The sequence below is a fragment of the Rhincodon typus genome, unplaced genomic scaffold (assembly GCF_021869965.1).
Source record: "Rhincodon typus isolate 14 unplaced genomic scaffold, sRhiTyp1.1 hic_rhity00000615, whole genome shotgun sequence".
In the NCBI taxonomy this organism is placed as follows: Eukaryota; Metazoa; Chordata; class Chondrichthyes; order Orectolobiformes; family Rhincodontidae; genus Rhincodon; species Rhincodon typus.
Window position 1 is genome coordinate 7,588 of NW_025966253.1, and position 27,466 is coordinate 35,053.

Consider the following 27,466-nt stretch of genomic DNA (forward strand, 5'->3'; position numbering starts at 1 on the left):
CTGTAAACAAAATTGGCCACATTATCAATCCATAAAAAGTTTGACACAGACTGTTCATATTTTCCTTAATGAATTAACACTGTAGTTAAGAAATAAGATTTTTAGCTTATCTAACTTCTCCTCATTTTATAGCCAAGAATATCTATGTTTTTTACCTCACCCTTTAACATGCAACTAATGGAATTGTGTGCAAAAGGGAGCTAATGCATAATATTCATTCAAGTTGTCTCAGAAACTAATTGAAGGACCTTTCTTGTACCAATATCTGTATCACATATATGTTAAACTGGTTTATCTATTTTTATGGAATATTTGGCATACTACGTTAAGCAGTATGTATTCCATGTATAAACACATTGCAAATGTGTAAGCTGAATTCAAGTTACAGCTTCAATTGTACAAGTCTGATTCAGAATTCTGCTGCTTACCGTTTTATATCCTTCCTTCTCCAGCCCAACACTTCAGATGAATGACACCCTACTAATCTGCAGGATGAAGTAGACAAAATAAGTTGACACTTACTAGCATTTTATAAATATCACTTTGTGATTCGCAATGTATAATACAAAGATCTGCACAATACATTTTTATGTCCTTAGCACATCCCGAAGTGGTTCACAACAAATAAATTCCTTTTCGAACATAGTAATTGTTGTACTCAGCTGCAGCAGCCAATTTGAGGGGTCTTGCTGGGCTAAGGGATAAACCACAGGTCATCTACATTCAATGGTATTGTTCAACAGGAAACACTGTTACCAGAACAGTGGGAATAGCTTCCAATACTAACTTAATCTTTTATATCAACATAAACTGTCAGATATTCAAAGGCTTATCCAGAGACGGTGTTTCTAATGAGGTAGCACCTACTCAGTATTGCACTGTAACGGGAGCCTAGGTTAGGTACTTGAGTCTCTGGAGTGTACGTTAGGTTCAATCTGAAGCAAGGGTTAAATGTGAATAAGGGAAATTATGCAGGCATGAGGCAAGGGTTGGTTGAGCTGGACTGGGAAAATACATTTTAGTGTATGCCTACTTGCAGATAATGGACAGTAGTATTATGATTATTATATTACAAGGCTTACAGCAACTATACATTCCTTTAAGGTTCAAAAACTCAAAAAAGGAGTTAACTGCGGCTGAGAAAGGACGTTGAAGGTTAAAAGAAAAGGCTTATGAAGTGACCAAAAACAGTAATTAATCTGAGGATTTAGAAGATTTTAAAGAATACAGCAAAAGAGGACTGAGACACTGATAAGGAAAGAAAAGAATTTTAATGCAATCTAGCAGAAAACAAATGGACTGTAAAAGCTTCTAAAAGTGCATAAAAAGGAAAACTTTGGTTAAGGCGCATTCCAGTCCATCAAAGACAGATTCAGGAGAATTTATAATGGCCATAAGGATCCTTAGTCCTCATTTTCTTGAAAAGATGGATGTGGAAGGGATGTTTCCTCTTGTGGGTGGTCCCAGCACTGGGGAAAATTGAATTTAAAATCGGTGTTTGTCCTTTTAGAACAGAGTAGAGATTATTTTTCCCTCAAAGGCTGTGTGACTTTGGAACTCTCTGCCTCAGAAGGCAGTGTGGGCAAGGTCATTGAATATTTTAAGACGAGGTAGACAGATTCTTGTTAGGCATGGAACGCAAGTGTTAATGGGGGTAAATGGAATGGAGAGTTTGAACCAACAGATCAACCATGATCTCACTGAAAAACAGAATAGGCTTGAGGGACTGAATGGTCCACTTCTGTTCTTATTTCATATGTTTCCACTCCACCAGCCTCCATATTCGAAGGATGATCCGTTGTCATTTTTACCACCTCCAGCAGGATGTCACAACCAAATACATCTTCCCCTCCCTTGTCAACATTCTGCAGGGACCACTTTCTCCGTAACACTCTGGTACACTCCAATGTCACTCCAAACACTTCAACACCTCTCCCACCAATGTAATCGCAGAAAGTTTAACATTGGGCCTTTATCTCCTCTCTCTTTATTCTGCAAACAATTTCAAGGTGAAGCAGTAATTTATTTGGACTTCTTTTAATTTAGTCCAATGTATCTGCTGTTCACAATGCAGTCTCCGTATCCTGGCGAGACCAAATGCAGACTGGGGAACCGCTTTGTGGAACACCTCTCCTCTATCCATGAGAATGACCATGGCCCTCTGGTTGCTTGCCATTTCAAAACGCCATTTTCCTCTCATGCTAATGTTGCTCAGCTACGCCTGCTACAGTGCTCCAGCGAAACCCAACACAAGCTTGAAGAACAGTAGTTCATTTCCCATTTATGCACTCTACAGCCTTCAGGACTCAACATTGAATTAAATACTTTCAGACCACAAACACCCCGGTGTCTTTTTTGCATCAGTTTGCTCTCAGTGAAGCTGATCTATTTTTCTGTTATTAACACCATCACCAACCATATCACTTCTCTATTAACATTAATACCTGCTTTGCCTGGAGTTCTGGGGCACCTTTACCATTTATTCCATTTCGTACTCCTCCCTTGTTAAACATAAAATCTATCTCCTTTCAAACCCCCTTCAATTCTGAAGAGGAGTCACATTGGTTTCAAAACGTTAACTCTGTTTTTCTCTCCACAGTTGCTGCCAGACCTGCTGTGTTTCTTTAGCACTTTGTTTTTATTTCAGATATACAGTAATTTGTTTGTATTACTGTATAAGTTTGTACAGCTTGGTAGCAACATAATTTAAACGTCACAGCAATAAAATGAGGTTTTTGCTTTTGCTGGAGATCTGGTCACCACTATAACTTTGCACTTCTATCAGTAAGGCATCACTTAGAAGAAATGAAGATTAGACATTCTCTTGGTAATTATTTCTCGAGAATGAATAGTCCAAAAGCCAAAATAGGTTGATGTTCATCTCCAAGTGAGGAAATGAGGCAAATGCTAAAATATCTACACAAAGACAACCAGTATCTCTCATTTCCCCCAGAGAAACTCTGCTGAGCTATTTGGAGGACATACCAAAATCTGTACAATCAAAAGTTCTGATCAACCGCATAATGACAATAAATATCTGATGTCATAGTCATGAGTTGAATGAAATTAGTATTAGCAAAAAGGTTGTAATGGAAAAAGTAATGGGGCTGAAAGTTGTTAAGTCCCCAGGACCTGTTAGTCTACATCCCAGAGAGTCAAAGAAGGTGGCTGCAGAGTTATCAATGTGCTTTCAAAATCTAAACAATGAAAATCTTATGACTATTCACTAATTACCAGACTGTCCAACAGTCACAGGCTTCCTGATTTTAATTGCTATCCAATGCTCACTGTTTCACACCAAAAGAAGAAAGGATCAGGGTAGACTGAATGCACACTTCACTCAATAGCCTGTACATATTCATCATTATGTTCATCTCTAGATCTTCACAGGGGTAAGATAGATATCAGCTAGAGAAGACAAGAGTTACATGTTTTCAAAGCAATGCCTTGAAAAACATGAAGTGTTATTGCAGTGTGCTTTGAATGTCAAAACAAAACATTTAACCATTCTGCACTATTGCAGCAAACATTCCTTCCAGTTAGGTTAGGCACAAAGTGAACCTTATTCTCAGTGTGCTAGTTGCCAATCTCAGAATTACCATGCAATTTCATGTATTATAGGTGTGTTTCCCGTAAAAACAATCCTTTCAGTACAATGCGCTGTAATTTACCTACGGCAGACTGTCTGCTCAGTAAATCTTTACTAGTAGCTGGGCATGGTTATATCAGGAGAGAAGGTTCAGAGTAGAAGTGATAAGAAAGGAGTATTTCTCCACTTAGGGTAGACCCTAGCCTGGGGAATGATTGGAGAAAAACAAAGCAGCAGTCAAAAAGCACACTTGGTGTGACCAGCTATTTTCTTCTGAAGTCAGAACGAAGCACTCGTTGCCTCACAATCCAGTTTCATCGGTGGCCTGGATCAACGCATGGCATTGTGACACAAATATGCTGAGGCACCAACTTGTCCAGTTAGCAGGAGATTAAAGGAGTTTGATGTTCTGATGGTAAAATGACAGACCTACAAAAATTGTTGACCAAAGGGAATTGGACCATTTATCATAAGGGCTGCTACAGGTGGTGCAAGAAGTGGCTAACTGCACTCACATGTGGGAGGAAAGCCAAACCAACTTTAACTGATCTTGAATAATCTATTTTGAAAGACTTTACCGATCAGTTGGGGATCTATCGAAGCCCACTTATTAGATGCAAAAAAGCAATGTTTTCAATCTCTGTAGTATTTGGTTTCCATATATTATACTGTCTTACCCGCATTAAAACTGAGAATGTACATACTCTGTGGCTTCCAAATCTTTTCATTGCAGCACATTTTTTTTAAAAAATGATCTTAGTTCATCAATACTGCTGATTGGGTGTAAAAGCAATGATTTTCCCTTTTTGGACGTTGAATGATACAACAAATCAGGTCAGTGCTATTTTTAAACAGAACAAATCCACATAGATGATGCAACTCGGCCTGCCAACACCACATTTACTAACCCAACCTAGATGATATTATTTTGCCAAAAAAAAAAAAGAGTGCTATCAATACATCACTTCAAAACAGCGATATTCAGTTCCTTTTACCATTGTTAAAACATGAAACTACTTTTGCAACTTTCTATGACTAGTGATCAAGGAAATAAAAATATTCAATACCAACATGTCACAAATTATGCCATTAAACTCATTGTCAGATCTAGTTTGTCATTTTTTCTTTTAATAAGAACATTCAAAAGATCAGAATTGACTAACAAGGGACAAGAAAAAAGTCCAAAATTAAAATAGGAAGCATACAAAATTTCCAGAATCCTGAAAGGAAGACCAGATTTTGCTTCTTTGGGAGATCTTTATGGAGTGCTAAAAAAACAAGAAACTGATTTTATTGTTTTGCATATTGCACAGGAATCATGCATTCTCTGAAGAGAAAATATTTTGTCTACCATTCACAGAAGGCTTCAAAGAAGGTGGAATTGTCAACGAGTGAATCCATCCAAATCCATGTGCTGCATCCAGAAGAATTTTGATTTTGAATCACAGTAATATTCTAACTGTAGAGGAAAGTTTGATATTAACTTTAGTGCATTGAAACCACAGATATATCTCACTGAACTTCATTGAAGGGGGCAATTCTTGTCTCACTGTATACAGCAACAGTTGGATCACTCCATAAAATTAGAGATCATTTCCTTATATTTAAACAAAGCACCTCCTAACAGTGGTAGATTCAACAGAAGGTTTTTTTGGTTTGATCTTCTCCACCAATTATGTCTGCCGAGGAAATCATTTTCTAGATTTCACTTCCACAATTTGCTTTAGGATTTTTAAAAAACTAAGTTTGGCTGCTCATAGATGTTGTCCCCGGAGAGTAAGAACAGTCTACATTGTGCTATATAAGACATCACCCTTGTACGGAGCATACTAGCTGGATAAACTCAAGTCCAAAATCTCTGAATGTTATGATGATTCTGAGCATTCTAATGTTCAAAAGGACAAAGCTTAAAAATTGAAACACTCACATCCACATTGTCCATTTCACTTGAATTTTACAGGTCTGGATTAATCTTCATCATTCTTGGTCCTAGTGAAAACCAGAAGAGTCCACAAGATGTAAGAGGTCCACAGCGGACGCCATTTCCCTAGCCCTGCACTCATCCCTGGATTACCTGGACAACAAAGATACCTACCTCAGACTCCTGCCCATCAACTATAGTTCCGCCTTCAACTCCATTATCCCCTCCAGACTGATCTCAAAACTACAAGACCTAGGTCATGGTTCCGCCCTCTGCAACTGGATCGTCAGCTTCCTGACCCACAGACTCCAGTGAAGATAAACAACTGCACCTCCTCCATGATAACACAACACTGGAGCACGCCCAAGGATGTGTTCTCAGCACCCTACTGTGTTGCCAAATTCCGAATGAATGCCACCTACAAGTTTGCTGACTAGACCACCATGGTGGGATGGATATCAAACGACGACGGGTCTAAATACAGAAAGGAGATAGAGGGCTTGGTGACGTGGTGCAATTTGAACAACCTCTCTCTTAATGCTGGCAAAACTAAAGAAATAATCATTGACTTCAGAAAGAAGGGAGGAGAACACGCCCCCAACTACATCAATGGACCAGAGGCTGAGAGGAAGGCACAACAATGCCTCTTCTTCCACAGATGGCTCAGGAAATTTGGCATATCTGCAAGGTCCCTCACCATTGAAAGCATACTGTCCGGGTGCATAACGGCCTGGTATGGCAACTACTCTGTCCAGGACCGTAAGAAACCACAGAAGGCTGTGTGTACAGCCCAGACCATCACAGAAGCCAAACTTCCATCCATGGACTCCATTTATACAGTCCATTAGCACAGAAAGGCTGCCAACTTCAAAGACCTAACACTCCCTGACAATGCTCTCCTACAACCTCTTCTGTCAGGCAGAAGATACAGAAAATTGAACACGCGCCAGCAGCTTTAAGAACAGCTTCCTCCCTGCTGTTATTATGATCAATGGACTCTCTAAATTCAAATAATGATGTTGTTGCCTCGCACATATGCCATGCAACGTAATTTGTATGCTTCTGTCTAGTTTATTTTTCATCCTACGATCTGCCTGTACTGCTGGTAGACAAAGCTTTTCATTGCACCTAGGTACACGTGACAATAAATCAATCAAATCAAAAGACTTCATAACTTCAATTGAGACATTCACTTCAATATCTTTAATGATGTCAGAAATATTGACCCAGAATATGTGAATAGTGGCAAAACACTGACAGTCTCTGCAGATCTTGAAGAAAGTTGCCGATAGAGACGTTGCAAAATCACCTACACGAGAAAGTATCCTCTTCATATCTATCTTGTCAAGGCCATTCAGGAGCATGAAAAGAATGTTGATTGTCATAAAAACCCATTTAGTTTACTAACATCTTTTAGGAAAGGAATTCTGCCATCCTTTCTTGGTCTGTCCTACATGTGCCTCCTTTCCTAGGGATGATTAGAGATATTGAGATGAATGTCACAATCAAAATTACAAACACTTGTGGACTCTTCTTGTTTTCACTAGACAAAGAATGAAGAAGATCTAATCTAGACCTGTCAAATTCATGTGAAATGGACGCTGTGGCCATGAGAGTTTCAACGTTCAACTTTTAAAATTTGTACTTTTCAAATATAGGACACTCAGAATCATAAGAATGTGCTGAAATTTTGGGTTTGAATTTGTCCAGCCGACCCGTCTCATACGGAGTGATACCTTGTATATCATGATGTAGGCCTTCAGAGGTTTTCCTAACAGGTCAAGGGGATTGCCAGCCATCTAACAATAGTAACATCATCAAGCAATATATGCAAACAGGTAGACATTCACAAACTAGGAAGTATAGTGCATTGATCATCCTTTTCAAATGTCATTTTACATACAGGGAAATAAATGAATGGACTAAATTGCTGAAATTATGCTGAAATATCATAGATGAATTTTTTAAAAATATGCGAACTTCAGTTAACAACATGAATAAAGGCTTGGATGAGGTGAGTGAAGAAAGATTATTTCAATTAAGTGAAGGCGAGAGTACTAAAAGACAAAGATTCAAGGTTTTGGACAAGAGGTGCAAGAGGCAAGTGAAGGTGACTTTTCTTTTTAAGAACATAGCAAGCGAACTGGAACTCATTGCCTATGAGTGGTAGAAGCAGAATTCATAAATGATTTCAAAGAGAAATCAAATAGGTATTCAAGGGAATATGATTTTGTTTATTCATGGGATGCTGGCTTCGCTGGCAAGGCTGGCATTTGCTGCTCAGTCCTAACTGCACTTGAACTGTGGCCTAGCTGGGTCATTGCAGAGAGCTGTTAAGAGTCAACCATAATGTTCTGGATCCAATGTAGGCCTGGCCGGGAAAAGATGGCAGAATTCCTTTCCTAAAAGCGATAAGTAAACTAGATGGGTTTTGATGACAATCAACAATTGATTCATTGACCCGAAAGGTCTTGACAAGTTAGATATGATTGGACTTTTTCTCACGTGAGTGAACTCAGAACTAGGGAATGCTTTTAAAATAAGGGGTCACTCTTTTAGGGCACAGATAAGGAGCATTTTTTTTTCCCTCCTCAGCGGGTTGCGAGACTTTGGTACTCTTTGCTTCAGAAGGTTGTAGAAGCCAGCTATTCAATATTTTTCAAGGAAATGTAGATACATCTGTTATGCACAGGCATCAAAAGTTAATCAGGAGTAGATGGGAATGTGGAATTCAAAATACAAACAGATTAGCCACTGATACGTTGATTGCTAAACAATAAATGGCCATTAATGGTGTAATAAGAACTAAAATACTGAAAATATTCAGTAGTTCAGGCAGCATGTGAGAAGTTAGCATCTTGGGTTATTAACCATCATTATCTCTGCAAAGTCTTAGAGATACAACAAGTTTTAAGCAAATTCAGTGGTAGGTAAACTTGGGCAGAGCAGGAAAAAGAACTATGACATGGTAAAAGGCAGGAAAGATTAAATGGCAAAAGGGGTGATACAGCAAGGCCAATGATGGTGGCAATGGAACAAATAATGATGGGTCCAGCGAAAGTGTTATTGGAAAAGTAGAATGACTTAGAGCAGAGCTTCGGATCTGAAACTGTTGAATCCAGAAGGGTTTTTCAATAGATGCGGCATTGCTCTTGGCGTTGATATTAAGCTTCGTTAAAACACTCGAGGCTTAAAGCAGAGTAGCCATTGGGCACCAAAGATTAGGATCATAAATGGAGATGCAAAGTGGTCACCCAACTCACATGTAGACATCCCAGTATAGAAAGGTGCATTGTGAACAGAGTATACTATGCTGAAGATGTACAAGAATATCGTTGATTTGTCTGGAGGATGCATTTTGGTAATTTGCAGGGTGATAAGGGAGTAGATAAAAGGACAGCTTCTCCCTATCTATTGTATCCGGTCTGTTCATTATTTGACAGTCTGTATCAGGTCTCCTCTTTGCCTTCTTCTCTTCAATCTATCTTCATGACTGAAGTTCCTCATCCCTGGAGCCATTCTTGTAAACCACACTGCACACTCTTCAGTGTTCACATCCTTCCTATAATGTGGTGCCCTGAACTATACACAATATTCCAACTGAGATCTAACAAGTGTCTTGTACAAGTTTAACATCCCTCCTTGCTCTTGTCCTTAAATGTCCTTATTAATAAAACCAAGCACGCAGTTTTTATTAATTCTACTCCCTACCGACCCTGCCACTTTGAATGATCTGCGAACAAATACATCCAGGTCCCTTGGCTCTTGCACCCCCTTAAAATCAATGTTCTTCCTACCAAAATGCATCACCTCACACATCATTACATTGAACTTCACCTGCTACCTCGCTGCGCACTCCATCAATAATGTGATGCTGGTATTCTACTGCTCTCCTCACAGTTCACACTTCTTTCAAGTTTTGTATCATCAGCAAACTTCGAAATTGTTCCCTGCACACCAAGATCTAGATTATTAATATGTATTTGGAAAAGCAAGAGTGCCAATGCCGACGCTTGGGGAAATGCTGCATAACTCCTCCTCCAGCCTAAAAAGTATCCATTGCCCATTACTCAGTTTCCTATCACTCAGCCAATTTTGTATCCATGGTGCTACTGACCCTTTTATTCCATGACATATAATTTTCCTCAAGTCTGTACGGCACTTTCTGAAAATCCACGTATACCAACACTAACAGTGTTTTCGTCATAGAGCCCGTTACCTCTTCAAAAACTTTCAGCAAGTTAACACAATTTCCCCTTTAGAAATCCACTTTGACTCTTCCAAATAAACCCATCTTTTTCCCATGTAGCTACCAATTCTATCCCAAATATTTGGCATGAGAAGCTTTCCCATCACTGAAGGTAAACTGACTGGTCTGTAATTGCTGAGCTTATCCTTACAACGTTTCTTAAACAGGCCACAATGTTTGCAGTATTCCAGTCTTCTGGCACCTCCCATAAGTGTTGGGAAGATTTAAATATTTGGCAGTGCCCCTGCAATACCCAATCTCTCTTCCTTCAAAATCCTTGGACGCATCTCTTCCAGTCCTTTGTCAAATTCAAGTACCGACTGTCTTTCCAACACTTTTCCCCACCAATTTTGAACCTTCTTGTGACCGAGTTCTCTCCTCTGACAACATGACCTGGGCAGTAGCATCTTCCTTCGCTATGGCAGATGCAAAGAACATTTATCAGCTTACCTGTGCCCCCACCTCCAGTTGTAAATCCCCGTTCTGATCCTTTGTCAGCCTTACCCCTCCTTTTACCACTGTTTACGATTTATATGGTCATTGAACACCTCAGGAGACACTTTACGTTGACTTCCAGTCTTTTATCAAAATCCTTTTTTGGCTTCTCTTATTTGCTTTTTCACCTCCCCTCTGAACCTTTAATATTACTTTTGGTTCTCAATTTTATTTTCTGCTTTACACTTGTTACGAGCACAAATTTTCTTCTTTATCTTAATTTCTATCTTCTTTGTCATCCAGGGGACTCTGCATTTGTTTGTTCTACTTTTCCCATTTGAGGGAGTATATCTTGATAGGACCCAAACCACCATCTTTTTGAAGGTAGCCTATTGTACAGTTATTGTTTTTGTTTATCGTGCCAAACTCTTGTTCTAGTCAATCCTGTTGAGCTTTGGTCTTGGCCCACTCTGGATTATTGAACATCATTCTCCAATATCATCCTGAACATTATGATACAACTGTCACAAAATGCTCTGCCAACTGATACTTGGAGCATTTGGCTCACCTCGTTTCCAAGAACTAGGTCCAACAATGCACCTTTTCTTGAAGCTCTCCAGCACCAAATCCAGAAACACTTGCCCCTCACTGTCCCATACACAAATAAAGACAGAGCTACTTTTAAAGTGATTGAAGTAAGGGAAAGAAGGGATTAATCTGAATATTAGGTCAAAGCTGTGGTCTGCAGTAGCCCAATGTTGGTCAAAGAGAACAGATGCAGCAAGTCAGTAAATTAGTTTGATGGACTGCAGAGTTTTCAACGAGCTGAAATTTATTGAAGGGTGACAGAGTAACAAGGGAAGTCTGAAGGCACCCAAGAGTTTATACAGGAGATAGGCTGAGGTAAGCGAGAAGCCAGTGAAGTTGGACACTCTAGTTCAGGTGAGCACAAAAGCAGAACAGCACATCTCAATTTTCACTAGCAGGTAGGTCAAAGAGGCAGGTCCTGAATCCTACCCAGCTGGAATGGAGATTTAAAACATGTCTCAGAGCCAACTGGGTCCCCTCCAAAAACTCCATGATGTTGTGGCAATTTGTAGTCTGGAGTAGTCTGGAGTAAATTAGAAGGTCCAAATTTATTTCCATCACGTGACTGACCAGAAAATTCCTAAGACAGCATTGTAAGCATGGTTGAGATTGGATAAGACTAAGGTAATATGAAATTGGACAGAATCAAACATTATTTTCAAGGTTTCTTTAGGCAAGCATATCAAAGTGCTGGTATCAGTCGTCAACTTGCAAGGAAGGCCAAATTCCCAAAACTGGTTTCATTGAGCCACAAAGTATAATAATTTTCAGTTTTTATAAAGTACCATCCCTAATAATTTTTAAGTTTATTTTGGAGCTGACAACATAAGGAAAACTGGGAATGTCCAGTACTTCCCCTTGTCCTTCTTGAACTGACATGCACTTCATTGATCACTCTTCCCTCTCGCACTCCTAAAGTTAGTCACCTAAAACTTATTCATCCACCCCACTTTTGACACGTTTAGAAGATCTTTTATACCTTACTCAATTACTCCCACCAAACAATGTGCAATGAAGTCTTCAACACCTACCACTTTACATTCAGAATGGTCACCTTATCCTACTGTCTAAAAATACCACAGTGCTGCAGCTTAGTATATTTTTGGAAATGTCATTATTGTATGGACTTGGATGATGCCACCAAACAAAGGGAAATGGAGCATAATTAGGAAGTACTATAACAGTGATATATCCTCGAGAAGTACAGTTGACATTACATTTGTTTTGCTAAACATTTGAATACAGACTGAACAAAATAACATCTCTTCCCAACCCATAATTTGGTTAGGAGTGATGAGGACAACAGGTCACTTCAACCTGCAGGAAAGTTAACAAAAGATGCAATTTTAAAAAAGACCCACTGCAACAAGATTTTTTTTAAAAAGAAAACAGCTACATGCAAACTGCAGAGGCATTGGGGCATGTCTTTTGGCCAGGTTTCTGTTACTTCTTAAGTTTCAAATCTACACTGGGACACAATACTGACAGAGCTTTCTGAACAAGCTGCGATGTACATTTTGTCCTCATGTAGGAAGAACATTCTGATATCAATCACTTAAAAAGAAAATAAAAACATTACGAGAACTCTAATCTATTCCAATATAAGTAAGCACATGATGACGCGAGTAGCTTGTAAAGCAAGTCATGGGCAATTATGCCCAGGTATACAGACTAGCATAGTTAAACAATGTAACTACCATCTGGATGCCGTGCCATCATTACATTTATTACAATCAGATGAAGAGGGTTCATATGGCTACCTTGTCTTCCATCTCCTCATTGGACAGCAACAGACATTTTTGTTCTCTGAAAAAGGACTACTTGTCAATTTAGTCAGTATTTTACCATTTACGTGTTGTGATCATAAACATAATCAGACAGGTTTTCTGATTTTGACAGAGGTTAGTTTTATTATAATTAAACTGAAGTAAAATTTAAAAAATCCACAAACACGGTAAGTTCACACATAAAAATAGAAATTACAGTTGGGAAGCTAGGTCGGTCAAAATAGAGTCCCAAAAATGTGAAATGAATATAGAATCTATATTTTGGTGACCCAGCTGGCTTCAGGTTGAATTTGGTTGTCGTGCCTTTCCTCTGGTGGTACTGATGCTTCAAATTTAAAAGATGCTGACAACTGATTGGTGTGCTTCATTGAATTCTTTAAAAAAAATGCTCTGCTGGCTTATCAGAGTCAGCAGCAGGGTAAGGTGGGTTGGAAAGAAAAAGAAAGAAGGGATCCCACATGGATCATCTTAACATCTCAGCTGCTTGTCTCAGTTCTGCACAGAGAATAAGTGCATAAAACATACAAAGGGTTGGTTTGTCCTCTGACCTTCCCTCTAACTGTCCAGGATAACCAAATTAGGTACCACTGTATTCCAAACTATAAACAGGGGTGAAGTAGTGGAGGACTAGAGGGTGGCTATTGTTGTGTCATTGTTTAAGAAAGGCTGTAAGGAGGACCCTGGAAACTATGAGAGTCCGTAATAAGTGGTGGGTAAGTTGTTGGAGGTGATTCTGAAAAGATAGGATTTACATGCATTTGGAGAGGCAAGGATTGATTAGGGGTAGTCAGCATGGTTTTGTGCTAGGAAAATCATGTCTCACAAACTTGAATGAGCTTTTTTTAACGAAATAACCAAAAAGACTGAGGAGGGCAGAGCAGTAGACATTGTTTACTTGGACTTTAGTAAAGTCTTTTAAAGGTTCCACATGGTTGTCTAATTAGTAGAGTTAGATCACATGGGACTTGGTAAGCTTGCTAAATGAAATAAAAATTGGCTTTATAGCAGGAGACAAAGGGTGGAAGTGGAGGGTATTTTTTCGAACTGGAGGCCTGTGACCAGCAGTGTCCCATAGGCATTGGTACCGGGTCCAATTTTGTTTGTCATTTATACAAGTGATTTGGACGAGAATATAGCAGGCATGGTTAGTGAATTTGCAGATGACACCAAAATTGGTGGTATATTAGACAGTGATGAAGGTTATCTAAGATTACAAGGAGGTCTTGATCAATTGGGTTGATAAGCCGAGAAGTGGCAGATGGAGTTTAATTTGGATAAATATGAGGTATTGCATTTTGGTAATACAAACAAGGACAGAACTACCAATTAATGGTAGGGCCCTGGGATAGTCTTGAAGAACAGAGAGACCCACGGGTTCAGGCACATAATTCTTTGAAATTTGCGTCACAGGTAGACAGGATGAATAGTACGGCATTTAGCACGCTTGCCTTCATTGCTCAGACCTTTAAGTATAGTCTTGTTGGGATTGTACAGGGCATTGGTGAAGCCTCTTCTGGAGTACTTTGTGCAGTTCTGATCGCCCTATTATAAGAAGGATATTATTAAACTGGAGAGGTTTCCGAAAAGATTTACCAGGATGTTGCCAGGAATGGAAGGTCTGAGATATAAAAGTAGAGTGGACAGGCTGGGACTGTTTTCCACTGGAGTGTAGGAGGTTGATGGGTGACCTTATAAAATTATGAGGGCTTATAAAATAAAATGAGGGGCATACATAAAGTGAATGACAACAGTCTTTGCCCTAAGGTGGCGGAGTTCAAAATTAGGGGGTATATTTTTAAGGTGAGAGGAAAAAAGTACATGAGGGGCAACTTTTTTTTTTAAACAGAGATTGGTTAGTGTGTGCAATGAACTACCAAAGAAAATGGTGGATGCAGGTACGGTTACAACATTTAAAAGACATTTGGATAAGCTCATGAATAGGAAAGGTTTGGTGGGATATGGGGCAAGTGCAGATGGGTGGGACTAATTTAGTTTGCAAACGTGGTCGGTGTGGACTGGTTAGATTGAAGGGTCTGTTTCCGTGCTGTATGACTCTAAGTGTAACTTAATTAAATCTTGTCCAGGGAACTCTCTTATGCATTGCTACCTATTCAAGAGCATATTTATAAGTGTATTGCATGAACAGTAAAACTCATTTGTTGTTTACTGTTCTCTGAATCAATGATACTTTCTTAAGTGGTAACTTTAACCTGTAATTTTACATCCAAATACCACAGTGGAACAACACTACAAAGGGCCAAGGGCAAAGGGGATTAATTACCAAACTTTAGACACAGCAATGATCAGAAGAAAATGTATTGAGATTTCCAAGCCAAGCTTTGAAATGCTTGCATGTTTCAGTTAAATTGATGTTGAAATTTTATCAATACATTAAAATAAAATATAAAATAAAATTCATATGCTTCTATTTAAAATGCTTATATGAACTTATCATAGTACAATTATACCCTTGCCTAGCTGGTGCTGTAGCACCATCTCCAACAAGAGTTATACAATCTGTATGTCAACATTGTTCAGAAGTGTTTTAATAAAAATGTTTTTCTTTAAAAGATGGGGATTGAATTACAGCTGCATGCCCTGGTCCAATTATCCTGCACTTTCCCTCTCCACCTGAAGAACACAAGAGACAGACTAAATTACTGTGTCCAATGTTCTGTGGTATTCAGGTAGTGAAAGGAAATGAGAAGACATTCTTCAGCATTTTAAAATAATTTCAGCTGTTAAAAATGATTCATCTACAGAAACAGCAAAGCAGCCTGCATCATTGTGAATTCAATTCCTTGCACAATAGAGAGATCCAGTGAAGCTGAATTAAATACTCTGGGTTTTGATTCTTTGAAATAGCATCTGAATTGTAGAATTACAAGTCCTGCAAATTTGTGCCAGCACCAGTAAAAGAGGTGTTAATAGAGTTACCACTGCTGTACATCTTCATATGGCAGAGGGAACAATAATTTAGGAATTTCATCAATTCACAAATTGGAAATCAAATTTGGGATAAAGCACTGGAATCACTACTCTACACCAAAGGCAAGAACATCTAGTCACTTGCCAGATATTTTTGCTATATAAAATACAACTTATATTTATAAAGCACCTAGGATGTAGGAAAACATTCCCAGAAACTTACGTTCAAGTATATGGACCTTTTGTGAAGTCAGGAGGAGTTTCAAGTTTAAAGATCTCTACAGTTGATTACATGCTGACTTTACCATCTGTGATCATATGTTCAAATATATTCAAGAATTTGCTTTTTGGTTTTACATTTACAGTTTTTGTCTGGATTATTTTGATTGATCATTCTAAGTAGTGCATCAAACTCTGCTTAGGCAATTCATTACACATCTTAAAATGTTTTTGTAACACTCAAGTACTGAGGCTACCAGTTATTACAACTTTTGATCCATTTGAAACAAGGTATCTAGAATAAAGCACAAGGCCCTCTGTTTACGTCCAGATATGACTCTTCTGATCTCTGCCATGCAACTAGTTTCAAGAAAGATTGCGATAACTGCAATTTTTAAACACTCCTCACTCTAGCCATGGAAATGTGCTGTGCACAAAATGATTGCCAGTTTAATTTAGTGGGCAGAGCATAGTGCACCACAGGTAGGGGAGGCATGTGGAGCACATGATGCACAAGCAGCTGTCAATAGTTGATATGCTACTGTCCACATGCACACATGGAATGCCCATGCTTTTTCCCCCAACAGTTATGGGCATTACATATTTTTTCTTAAAGCTGGACATATTAATGTTTGAGCAGCTGAGAAATGAACACAAGCCTAGAATCACCTCAGTAAATTACTACTTGCTCAGTCAGTAGCCCTGCATGGCAGCAAGTGCAATGAGTATGGATTATCTCCAACAAAACTCAGGAACTAGACAAGTTCTAAAGGATGGCAAATGTAACACCATATAGAGGGCAGCTTGTTCACTGGGAGTGCTCTCATTCAGTTGTCACAGTCTTTTGGAACTTGCTCGGGGGGGGGGATTTTTAATTTATTTTTCTTCTAAAATTACTAGATGCCTGTGTGTCCTGGCTCTCACAACAGATTGCAGAATCATGTGAAACGGAGCAGGTACGGTGTACGGAGGTTTTACCCTAGATAGAAAATTCCATTTGAAATCTTTCAACTCACCATCTTGATCATCTCTTAATATTCGCTTAAATCTCTAAGTACTCAATCGCCTTGATTACACTCAGAGGTATTTGGATATTAGTGGAAACAAAAGAAAATGACACTGCATCAAGCCTAAGGAAATTTTGACACATCCCAGTCTTAAAGTTGGAGAGGCAGTTTGAGAACAACAAAACATATTAGCTTCAATGTTGTAACTGACACCATGATTTTGGATATTTCCCAGTAAAAGCATGTAAAATGAAGGAAATAAATACCAAAGACGTAGCTCTGCATTAAACCTGGAGACCAAAAGTTAGTAGGGAAGGAAAAAGTCATGGAAGACAATGAGGTGCTGAAAAGAATACACAACACCTGCACTAACTGGATGCAACACAAAGGAAAGACATTGGATTTGGATAAAGTATCAGCACAGCCCTGTCATGAGAGAGCTCTCAAAGTCACTGGTACTGATGACATGAAGAGTGCAAATGTTTACTGACAAAAACAATTGAGAATTAAAGAGACGTGAGCTCAACAAATAAGTCTTAGAAATGAAAAAGGGAATAAAATGCTAATGTAAATAGAGATAACACCACGTGGAGCTGGAGGAACACAAAAGCTGACATTTCGGGTCAGGACCCTTCTTCAGCTGAAGGCAGTTCTTACTATCTCTAATGTAAATAGAGTTGTTTCATGCAGAATCCCAGACTTTTTAAAAAATTCATTTGTGGGACATGAGTATTGCTGGCTAGGCTAGTACTTATTGCCCATCCCTAGTTGTCTTTGAGGTGGTGGTGCTGAGCTGCCTTTTTGAACTGTTGTAGCCCACATACCGAAGGTTGACACACAAGGCCCTTCGGGAGGGAATTGCAGGATTTTGACCCAATGATACTGAAAGAACAGAGATATATTTCCAAGTCAGGATCCTGAGTTGCTTGGAGGGGAGCCTGCGGATGGTGGTGTTCCCATGTATCTGCTGTCCTTATTCTTCCAGATAGAAATCGCTCTGGATTTTGAAGGTGTTGTCTAAGAATCTGCTACAGTGAATCTTATAGATGGGTACACTCTGTTGCTACCGAGGGTCAGTGGTGGAGGGAATGGCTATTTGTGGAGGTGGTGCCAATCATTCATGCAGCTTTGTCCTGGATGGTGTCAAGCTTCTTGAATGTTGTTGGAGCTACATTAATCCAAGCAAGTGAGGAGTTAGATGGGGAGTTACCCACTGCAGCATCTCCTAGCCTCTGACCTGCTCTTGTAGCCATTTATATGGCGAGTCTAGTTGAGTTTCTGGTCAATGGTAACCCCAAGGATGTTGACAGTGGGAGAATTCCATGATGGTAACACCATTGGATGTCAAAGGCTGGTAGTTAGATTGTCTCTTAGTGGAGATGGTCATTACCTGGCATTTGTGTGGCGCGCATGTTACTTGCCACTTGTCAGCCAAGCCTAAAATGTTGTTCAGGTCTTATTGCATCTAAACATCGGCTGCTTCAGTATCTGAGGAGTTGCAAATTATTGCACGACGTTCAGCACCATCGGCAAATGAACCCACTTCTGACCTTATGATGAAGGGAAGATCATTGATGAAGCAGCTGGAGATAGTTGGGCTTAGGACACTACCCTGAGGAATTGCTGCAGAGATGCCCTGGAACTGAGATGATTGACCTCCAACAACCACAACCATCTTCCTATGTACCACATTTGATGTAGGGACAACTACATCGAGGAACGTACCTGGTGGTCAGAAAAGGCTCAAAGAAAGGTTGAAAGGAGAGATTTACGGTGACTTGTTTGACTTGGAAACACTGTAAAATGCATCATCCTGAAAAGATGCCAGCAATTCTACAAAGTAGCTTGGTCAGAGGATATAATGACAGGTTGGGGCATTCAGCAAAGGGGGAGCAAGAAGTCAATTTACTGATCAATTCTACAATGTTGATTTACATTTCCTTGATCTCGTCGTAGAGAACAAGTTTCATTCACAACAAAATGAACACTTTGCAGGCTGATATTGGAGCTGCACATGCTGAAATTGCAATGGATGATTCAGGGAACTTTCTGGGTGGTTTGGAGGACAGGGAAGAAGAGTCAGTGAAGGCATTGGTGGGAGTGTGGAAAATACAGAAATACATTGGTCATCTAGTGACAGTAAGTCATGATATCAAGAAAATATCAAACCATACTGGAGCTATTACACAAGGATCAAAGGCCCTCACTTTTCCACATAAGCACTTTCTTTATAATTCAAATGACCTTTGCACTTAACATTGTCATCTGAGAACAATACGTCAAAAGTTACACTGGCAATGAAGCTATTTTAGTTCAGCACTTCTTGATTCATCTGACATGACCTCATCTCTATGCCAAAAAAAACTTAGCTGAATCTGAAATTTCACCATACATTCATCACCTTTTGCCAAACAGAAAACTTGTCCAAAGCCATTCATATTCTCAGTTGTGTTACATTTTGTAAAGAGGACGATTTCATTGTATGGTTAGTCAATAAGGACTTTTGAAATTGTGCAAATGCCCCTTTCTCAACAAACAGTTTGTAAAGCTAGAAACTTCAGACAGACATTCCACACCAGCAGTGTACACACTGAATATGACAGTAGCAAGCATGCAAAGCATCTCCTCACAGCGCAATATTTAACATTGAGTTCAAGGTCAGGTTCTAAGTTAACAAATGAACAAGCATGTATAATGAGATTTTTTTGTCACTCTATTGCGGTCATTTTATAGATTGAAATGTATTTTTAATTTAAAATGGCTTAATAAAGGCTCAGAGCAATGCTAATATCCACACATCAAATTAGCTACTAAAAGTGACACTGACCTTTCCATCAGTGCTGTAACTTTAGGACTATCGAATAATAAATAGCTGACATCAGCTCAGGCTAATGACATTTTTTTGCCCTCACATACAGACCAATAGTTCTACCTGGAGTAAAACAACGACAGCACAAATCAAGAATGTAAGAATAAACAAAGGAAATAGGACCAGATTGAGCATTATTACAATATTAAAGGGATGGGTGCACCAATAATCAAACCCCAATACTCTATGACAAGTACCAAAGTTTTAATGTTTTATTTTAATAAATCAAAATGGTCATTTTTTTTTATGAGATAACAAGGTGTAGAGCTGGATGAACACAGCAGGCCAAGCAGCATCAGAGGAGCAGGAAGGCTGGCTTTGCAGTGGGGTTACAACTGTTTCAGAGATAGTAGGAACTGCAGATGCTGGAGAATCTGAGATAACAAGGTGTAGAGCTGGATGAATACTGCAGGCCGAGCAGCATCAGGGGAGCAGGAAGGAGGCGGGGGGGGGGGGGGGGGGGGGGGGGGGTGTGGTGGGGGTGGTGGTGGTGGTGGTGGTGGTGGCGTGTGCGTGTTTGTGTGTGTGGTGGTGGCAGTGGTGGGAAAGACCCAATGGGTCAAAGGTCCAAATTCAAAGGAGTATGGAAAAGGGAAGACTTATCACAGGGCAGTCAATTTCCTGTCATTGAGATTACAACACTGACAGGTGCAGAATCATGGAGCTCTTCGTATCAGACTTCAGGTGGAAAGGTTCCCAGAAAATACTTTACTGAAAGAGATCTGTGCAGATCTTTATTTTTGCTGCCAGTTTCATGGAGGTTTGTCCCCCTACCTAAAATTAACTTCAGTTCAGAGGCTGTTGATGGACAATCTTCAGCATACAGCCTCCTATAATACTGTGTCCAACAATTATAAGCCATAAAACACATTTCATCTTTCTTAAAAGCTTAGGCTTGCATTCTTTTCACAAAGTCCATCGATTTTTGTTTGTAGATGTAGGCAAACCACAATACACTTCAACTTTTGACCCTTTAGTAATGAATGAGCAGAACTCCCAGAAATCACAAGTCCATCAAAAACATCTCAATTTAGAATGTCCACACAGTTCCATATTCCAGTTCGTCATGGTCGTTTAATATGTATTCCAAACTGCAACATCTGAAAATCTTAATATATGTTTTCATACAGGTACCTTCATAAAACTTGATGAGAAAAGGGCACAATTTTTAGGAAGAATACAAAAATAATTACCATATGAGCGCAATAGCTTCTGCTTAATATGGCAAGTGGCAAAGTTCAAGCTGCCCAAGTTTCAGGCTGTCAGTCTTGGGGATTTTTTTTCCCCTCACCAAACTAGCAAATTAAATATGCTTAAGTTAGCCATGACACATTAAAAAGCATGACTGTAAAGAAAAAAGGTATTTAGCACTATTCAGAGCTCTTAAGAACAGCAATTTACATTTTTGAGCAAACTATGCAGCCGGTTTGTACACCCAGCAAGATCCCACCAGAGAAATATGATAAATGTTCAGGTTATCTAATTTTGAAGATGTTGATTGAAAGAAAAATATCTGGTCAGGTTACCTGAAGAACTTTGCTACAATTTTCTGCACACTGATGTGATCATTTATATTCAGTTAGGCAGGCTGACAAGGTTTAGTGTCTCAGTGAAAATATGACACACCTAACAATGGAGCACTTCTTCAATACAGTACAGGAATGGGCTTGAACCCATATGATTTGATGGTAGAAGAAAGCTACCACTGGGCAAAGCTGATAATTTACTGTGGACTCCTGTACATTGTAACACCTTATAGTGCATCATTATGCTGATATCTAAAGCTCAACGTAAATCACTCAGCCAAAAACAACTGCCACAACATAATATGTTTGATTAGATTTTATCTTCAGATATTAAAGTATTTAAACTTGCATCTGTGATGTCAAGGCATACAAGGCAAAGTGCGGAAAATGGGATTAGAATAGTTAGGTGGTTTTTGACTGGCACAGATATGACAGGCTGAAGGCCATTTTCTATGCTGTAGATCTCTATGACTCTATATACAGAGCAAAATTTCTGGCAGATCTTTGAACTACTCTTTCAAAAACAGAACGCTTTCCTCATTAAATGGAGGTTTAGGTATACATCTGGATTTTGACAAATTATTTTAGAGTGAGATTGGTACTTTCATTGTCCAACACATTGTAGAACTCATTGCACCAATCCGCATTTCCAGCACAGAAGTACACCTGCCAGCGGAGAAGATCAGACAAAAAAAAAATTAGGTATGGGTCTCATGAATTTTCAAACATTAGAATCAATTGATGGAACATCAAAGGGTGCATGCACCAGTACAACTTCAACGTATATGCTATTTTTCAACAATGACATCCACTCAGAAAAGGCCTTGTTTGAATGCTGTACACGTTTGCACCAGGGGACTTCATCTCACACTGATTTCGTGACACCACCTGTGCATACACCAGACGCTTTCTGGCAATACAGGCCCACTCATGGCTGACTGATGTGACAGGGAAGGGGCACCTATGCATGTGCAGGTTCTCAGCAGCCACCGTTAGTGTTGGGAACGCATACTCTGTCTGCGTGCATGTGTGTGTGTGCCCTTCTTTCTTTTTCTATTTCTTTGTGTCTATCCAATTTCATGCTCCGAATTTTTCTCCATCCGTATTTCCCTGATATTTTAACTGATTTTGACTTTTTCTGTACCATATTCTTTTACTATACCACATTTTCTTCCTATCAGCTGGCCTAAACCCCTGTTATCAAGTTTCTCCCCCTTCAACAATCAGATCAGTAGAATTGAAGATGGGATGAAACTACATTTGGTCCTGAATGTGATTTGTAATTATCGTGACAAAATTGGTGTTGTATCTTATTTGTCTTCCACCTATACTGGAAATTCCATGCTAAAATTGACCAGCCGTAGAATCATACAGCAGAGGACTATTGTGTTATAGAGTCATACAGCACGGAAACAGACCCTTCAGTCCAAGCTGAACATAATTACAAACTAAACTAGCACCACCCACCTGATCCTGGCCCATATCCCTCCAAACCTTTCCGATACATGTATGTATCCAAATGTCTTTTAAACGTTGTAATTGTACGCACATCCACTACTTCCTCTGGAAGTTCATTCTGCAGACAAACAACACTGTGTAAACAAATTGCCCCTCATGTATTTTTTTTAAATCTTTCTCCTCTCCCCTTAAAAATATTCCCCCTAGTCTTGTAATACCTCACCTAGGGAAAAGATATCTGCCATTCACCTATGGCCCTCATTATTTTATAAACCTCTAAGGTTCTTGGCTTACTACACTCCAGTTTAAAAAAAGTCATAGCCTATCCAGTCTCTATAACTGAACCCTTCATTCCCAGCAACATCCTGGTAACTCCCTTCCGATCCCTCTCCAGCTTAATAATACCCTTCCTGTAACAGGGAGGCCAGAACTGGACACACAATACTCCAGACCAGGCCTCATCAATGACCTGTTTAACTTTAACGTAACATCTAAACTCCTATACTCAAAGGTCTGTGTAATGAAGGCAAGCATGTTAAACACCCTCTTAACCACTTTGCGATGAACCTCTACTATACCACCAATTTTGCTGCTATCTGCAAACTTACTAACCATGCCCCCTAAATTCTCATCCAAATCATTCTTATAAATGACAATCAAAATGTGGACCCAGTACTCATTCCTGTGGAATACCGCTGGTTGCAGGCCTCCAGGCTGAAGAACAACCCTGCAGTTAAGCCACATTTGTAATTAACTGGCAAGCTCACCCTGAATCCCATGTGATCTAATGTTACTAATTAGTCTACCACATGGAATCTTTTCAAAGGCTTTACTAAAATCTAAGTAAACAATGTCTACCACTCTGCCCTCAATCTTCTTGGTTACTTTCTCAGAAAACTCAATGAAGTTTGAGAGACAGGATTTCCCTTGCACAAAACCATGCTGACTATCCCTAATCATGCCTTGCCTCTCCAAATGGACACAAAACCTATCTTTCAGAATCATTTCCAACAACTTACCCACCACTGAAATCAAACCTACAGGTCTATAGTTCCCAGGCTTCTCCTTATATCCCTTATTAAACTAAGGCACAACATTAGCCAGTCTCGAGTCATTCGGCACCTCGCCTGTATTTATAAATGATACAAATATTTCTGCAAGGTGCCCTGCAATTCCTCCCTAAATTCCTTCAAAGTTCTAGGATACATTAGACGAGGTCCTGGAGATTTATCCACCATTATGTTCAAATTTTTGTATTTTTGCATTTCAGATTTCTTGTATATTTACAATTGTCGACATTTTGTTAGATAACATTTATAGATGATGCTTAGTTTTTATTAAAAATTACCAGTGTTGTTAAGATTTTTATATATTTAATTGCAGATTTCTTATTTTTTGAATTTGACTTATTTCAGAATAACTTAATTTAGCTAAGATTAAATATATTTCTCTGATCAAATTTTAAATGTTTATTTCAAATTTCATGAGTCTTTAATCCAAAGCTACATTTTCTTTAGTTGCTCTGACATTTTTCTATCAAAGTTCCAGCATGGTTTTTTCGAGTACCTTTTATTCTAGACATATGTTTAGATCAAATTTCCAGCATTTAATTCCAGATTTAGTGCAATCTTTGTTTCAAAAGTCCAGGATTATTTTAAACTTCCTGCGTTTTATTTTAACTTAAACTTTTTTTTGTATTTCAATTGGTGTCTCTATTTCACATGTCTACAATTTGTGTTTCAGATACCTCACATTTCTATTAAAAAGGCTCAGATTTCTTAAAGAAAAACTCCAGGCTTTATTTCCAATTTCTTGTACATATTGTTTTAAATACTTTAGCTTTTAATTTAAATCTCAGGTATTTTCAATTGGAAATCTTCTGTGTGATAGATAAAATTCCATGTTTAAAACGTTTCATTGAAATCCTTATAATTTTTATTTGTTCCCTTCAACCTTTTATATAAAACTTCCTTAATCACTATTTCCAATTGATTGAATTTCCCATTACCTGTATTTTAGATTTTAAATTACTTTTAATTTCATATTTCTTGTATTTTGTTTATATATATTGCATTATTTTAGGTTTATCCCAGATTTTATTCCAAATATTCAGATACTTTGGTTTTGTTTCCTTGAATTGTTAGCATAGCATCCCTACAGTATGGAAACAGGCCCTTCGGCCTAACAAGTCCACACTGAACCTTGCAGCATCCCACCCAGACCCATCCCCCTATAACCCACCTAATCTACACATCCCTGAACACTACCGGCAATTTAGCACAGCCAATCCACCTAATCTGCACATATTTGGACTGTGGGAGGAAAACAGAGCACCTGGAGGAAACCCACGCAGACATGGGGAGAATGTGCAAACTCCACACAGATAGTCGCCCGAGGCTAGAATCGAACCCGGGTCCCTGGCACTGTGAAGCAGCAGTGCTAACCACTGAGCAACCGTGCTGCCCCTTACAGTTAGAGCCTCCCCAGCGGGGAATTGAACCCTGGTCACCAGCGTGACAGGTGGGGATACTAACCACTATACTACCGAGGACAGCACCTATACAACCAAGTCTGGCTTTTCAGTGTGTTTGTTTGCTAACTCGACTGAAACTGCATGTTAACCTTAAGAGAATCTTGAACCAGCACTCCCAAGACCCTTTATAGTACAGATTTCCAAAGCCTTCTATATTTAGTCAATGCCTCTATTCTTCCTACCAAAGTGCATAACCTCACATTTCCCACATTGTACTCCATCTGCAACTTCTTTGCCTACTGTCCTAGCCTATCCAAGTCCTTCTGCAGTCTCCCCACTTCCTCAACACTACCTGTCCCTCCAATTATCATTGTTGCTAAGTTTGCAGATGACACAATGTCCTCAGTTCCTTCATTCAGATTGTTAATGTATAACATGAATAGTCCCAATATGGACACCTGCAGAACTCCATTGTTCTCTCATTCTACCAGCCTTACCTTTCACTCTAACAGGAATATAACGGCACTGAACTCTACTTATCAGAGATAGCAAGAACTGCAGATGCTGGAGTCAGAGACAATGCTGTGTGGAGCTGGAGGAACACAGCAGGCCAGGCAGCATTCAAAGAGCAAGAAAGTTGATGTTTTATGTCGGGATACTTCAGAAACGTCAACTTTCCTGCTCCTCTGATGCTGCCCGCTGTGTTCCTCCAGCTCCACACAGTGTTGTCTCCCACTCATCAGATGTCCCTTTACCTGCGAACAGTCTACTCCCATCAATTTTTGGAAGTTTTGGTCTTCCAACCATTAAAATTGACCTTACTCCAATTAAAAACTAACTTTTATGGAAGGCTTAGTCTTTTCCGTAACTATTTTGAAACATAAAATTATTATCACTGGACCCAAAGTGTTCCCCTTCTATCACTTCAGTCACTTGTCCAGTTTTATTACCTAAGAGAAGGTCAAGTTTTGCTCCTTCTCTAGCAGGAACATTTACATATTGATAAAGAAAACTTTCTTGAACACATTTAACAAATTCTTCACTATACAAACCTTTAACACTATGGTAATTCCAGTCAATATTTGGAGAATTAAACTACAATTACAACGTTATTATTCTTACATGTATCTGAGATCTCTCTACATATTTGTTCCTCAATTTCCCTCTGACTATTGAGAGGTCTCTCGTACAATACCATTAAGGTGATCATTGCTTTTTTATTTCTAATTTCAATCATATATTTTCACTGGACGACTTTTCAGAAATATCCTGTCTAGTTACAGCAATAATGTTTTCCTTAAACAAAAAAGTCACTCACCATCCTCTTTTGCCTCTTTTTCTATCCTTCTTATAGTATCAGGAATAGCTACGATGCCCCAGTCCCCTGTTCCCAAACATGCCCGGAGTTCATCAGCCTTACCTCTAAGATACCTTGCATTGAAATAAGTGCAGTTTAATGCTTCAGAATTACTTTGTACTCTGACTTGCTCTTGTCTGTCTTTTCTAATTAAGTCAGATTCAAAACCATCCTCATCTAACTTACTATTTAGTCTGCTACTTAGGATCCCTCCACTCTCTCTAATAGTTCAACATCTCCCTTAATAAAATTAGCAAATCTTCCCACTACGATATTGGTCCCTTTCCAGTACAGGCAAAACCCATCCTTTTCTGCCCCAGAAGAGATCCCAATGATCCAAGAACCTGAATCCCTGAACATTATACCATCTCTTCAGCCATTGATTTGTCTCCTTTATCCTTTTATTCTTTCCCTCATTTGAGCATGGCATCAGCAGTAAATCAGAGATTACTACTTTTGAAGTTCTGTTTTTTAATCTTCTACCCAACCTCTTATATTCATTCTGTAAAGTCTAAACTTTTCCCTATCTATGTCATTTCTACCAATGTGCACAATATGCTTCAAGTGTTTTGAGATGTCCTTAACCGTGGCACGGAAAGCAACATTCTATCCTGGATTCATACACATTGCCACTGAATATCCTGTCCGTACCTTGACATTAGAGTCCCCTATAACAAATATTCTTTTAAATTTTGTCAAACCCCGCCCAGCACAAGATTCATTCTTAGTGCCCAAGATCTGACTGTCTCTTCTATTTTTCTCTGAGAGATATCCTTTTCAACAGTACCTAAAACTGAGTATCTGTTTGAGAGAGGCACAGCCACAGGAGACTTCTGAACTACCTTTTTATTTTCATGACAGTCCCCCAGCTATCTGACTGATGCCATGTAATCACTTCTCTAAATCTACTAACCACCTAACTGTGTCTCTTGTATGCCCACAAATATAAAACTATAGTACAAATACTATAGGAGATTTCAGATGTATTGTTGGTGGACTTTCCCCGTGGTTTTCCAATTCTGACAACTGCCATGATCCTAGCTGATGTCACTGCTGGAGA

At 39.1% G+C, this 27,466-nt stretch overlaps 1 long non-coding RNA gene across 1 annotated transcript in view; it reads right to left on the reverse strand.

Moving 5' to 3' along the window:
- Positions 1-422: 422 nt before the first annotated feature.
- The window catches only part of LOC125488376, a 41,326-nt gene continuing 14,282 nt past the window's right edge, over positions 423-27,466 (reverse strand). Inside the window, exon 3 of the long non-coding RNA XR_007266291.1 lies at positions 423-485. This is a non-coding gene — a long non-coding RNA (uncharacterized LOC125488376). The remainder of the gene's footprint in view (positions 486-27,466) is intronic.